Here is a 2,798-nt window from a genome sequence, read left to right as displayed (position 1 = left end):
ATCCACCAAAAAACCTGGTTTATGTGATTTAATGCAGTGAATTTTTTTGGTTTTTAATGAGACTAATCTCATTATAAATTTTTATATATATTCATATATATATATATATATATATATATATATATATATATATATATATATATATATTTATATTTCCTTATATTGCAGTTTGATGCTACAATTATTCGATTCAATTTTTCTTGCAATCTTTGCTTCATTTACAAAAATTGAGTTTTAGAAATTAGTGCAAATTTTCCAAATAGGAAAAAACCCTAAACTATCAGTAGTGTAAGCATTCAGACTCTACTCATTACTTTGTTGAAGCATCTCTGGCAGCAATTACAGCCTAGAGTCTTCCTGAAGATGATGCAACAAGCTTTGCACACCTGGATTGGGAATTTTCTTTCATTCCTTTTTTCCAAATCTTCTCAAGCTCAGTCTGGTTGGATGGGGACTGTTGGTGGACAGCCATTTTCAGGTCTCTCCAGAGATGTTTGACAGGGTTCCAGTCAGTGGCCATCCCACTCTAGGACATTCTCAGAGTTGTCTCTAAGCCACTCCTGTGTTGTCCCGGCTGTGTCCTGTGGGTCACTGATGTGTTGGAAGGTGAACCTTCAGCCCAGTCTGAGGTCCAGAGTTCTGCAGAACAGGTTTTCACTGAGGATAACACTGTACTTTGCTTCATTCAGTTTCCCTCAACCCTGACCATTCTCCCAGTCCCTGCTGCTGAAAAGCACCCCCACAGCATGATGCTGCCACCACCATGCTTCACTGTTGCGATGGTAATGGGCAGGTGATCAGTGTCGCTTGGTTTCATCCAGACATAATGTTTAGAATTGTGGCCAAAAAGTTAAATCTTGGTTTCATCAGAGCGGAGAAACTTTTTTCTCACAGTCTTAGTCTCACAGCTTTCGTCTAGCCACTCTGCCATAAGGCCCAGATCAGTGGAGGGCTGCAGTGATAGTTTTCCTTCTGGAACTTAGTCCCATCTCCACACAGGATCTCTGGAGCACCCAATCTACCAGTTTGGCGAGGTGACCATCTTGTAGAAGAGTCCTGTTTTTGCCAGATTCTTCCATTTGAGAATTATGGAGGCCATTGCACTCTGGGGAACTTTCAGTGCAGCTCCAGCTCGGAGTAGACCTCAGGGTCGACCCTGAACTTGATTGAGGCAAACCTTTTCGGCTTGGGAACACCTTTGAATCACTCAGGAGGAGCTGAAAACCTTCCTGAAGGAGTAATGTCGGCCCAGCCCAGCTGCCACCACGACACAACCTGAATAAGTGGAAGAAAACGGATGGGTGTATTTTAGAGGCCACTGCTTTCACAAATCATGTTTATATTGTGTCTGAATCTGCAGCCACAACAAAACTGGATGACCTTTACTTTGCCATTATCTTCCCTTTCTTTTTGTTGTCCTACCTGTCTCACCATCTTCCCACATCCTGCCCCGCCTCCTCCTTCACCTGTGTCTCCCTCAAGAGCCCTGCAGTGTTTCTCTCCTGCTCTGTAAAAACAGCTCCAAGAACTTCTAATGCTTCCACGTGTTCTTGTTTGCAGCAACCTTACCTGTAGCTGCCTGTCAGCTTTTATTGATCTCACTGGATCAGTAAATCCCTCATCTGTCACTGTTTCTGAGTGGTGCTGACTAGACGTTTTATCACGCACAAAAAGCACCTGAATCCTGGACAAGATTTGAATTTCTGTTTGTGGAGTTTGTTCAGAAGAGTTCAAACACAAAATATCAGCATAGTGTGTGTTTTTCTGTCTGTGACATTTAAACAAACTGAAGAAAAATGAGTTTGTTTATGCATGCTCTATTTACAGAAAGAACAAAATTGTCCAATTTTTTATTCAGTAATAATGTAATGTAATGTCTTTATTTAGTCAATCACATCAGATGCAACAGGTTGGTTAAAATAAACAGGAAAAGTTAGTTATTGTTTACATTTTGGGTTTTTAAAAGGTCAGAGAAAACATTTTAAGCTGTTAAACAATCAGGACTTAAAGACAAAGTCAACAAACATCCCAGAGGTTTTTTTTTTTCCTCAGGTGAGTCACATGATCACACCATCCATGTCTGATAAAACTGCTAATAGGAAAAGCCTTAAATAACAGAAAAGGCATATTTTTCTGTTGTTTTGTTGCTGTGAGGAAACCACAGCTGTCTTTCAGAGTCACACTCATGACAGGAAACGCATCACACACCGCATCCTCTCTTTATATCTCAGAATGAGAAGTGCTTTGTTTATCCAAGAGATAAACTGGGTTGTTAAAGTTGCTCTGACAGAAGCAGGAAATACATGAATGTACAAGCAATTGCAAAAAAGCTGGGACACTGTGTAAAATGTAAATAAAAACAATGCAGTGCATTGTACATTAGAACAAAAACAACATATCAGATGTTAAAACAGGCATTTTACCATTTCATGAAAAATATTAGCTCATTTTGAATCTGGGGGAAGCAACACATCTCAAAAAAGTATGGACAAGCCCATTTTCAGCATTGTGTAACATTCCCTCTTATTTTAACAACAGTCTGTAAACGTCTGGGTGGTGAGGAGAGGAATGTTGTCCCATTCATGTCTGATGTAACATTTTAGTTGCTCAACAGTTCTGGGACTCCTTTCTCAGATTTTTTGTTTTATGATGCGCCAAATGTTTTCTATTAGAAAGGTCTGGTATGTGGTTTAGTGTGGAATCTTGCTGGAATATGAAAAGCCTTCCCTGAAAGAAGTGTTATCTGGATGGAAGCATTTTACCCTAAAACCTCTTCATACTTTGGTGTAAGCTGCCCA

The sequence above is a fragment of the Cheilinus undulatus genome, linkage group 21, assembly GCF_018320785.1.
Source record: "Cheilinus undulatus linkage group 21, ASM1832078v1, whole genome shotgun sequence".
In the NCBI taxonomy this organism is placed as follows: Eukaryota; Metazoa; Chordata; class Actinopteri; order Labriformes; family Labridae; genus Cheilinus; species Cheilinus undulatus.
This window is presented reverse-complemented; position numbering follows the sequence as displayed.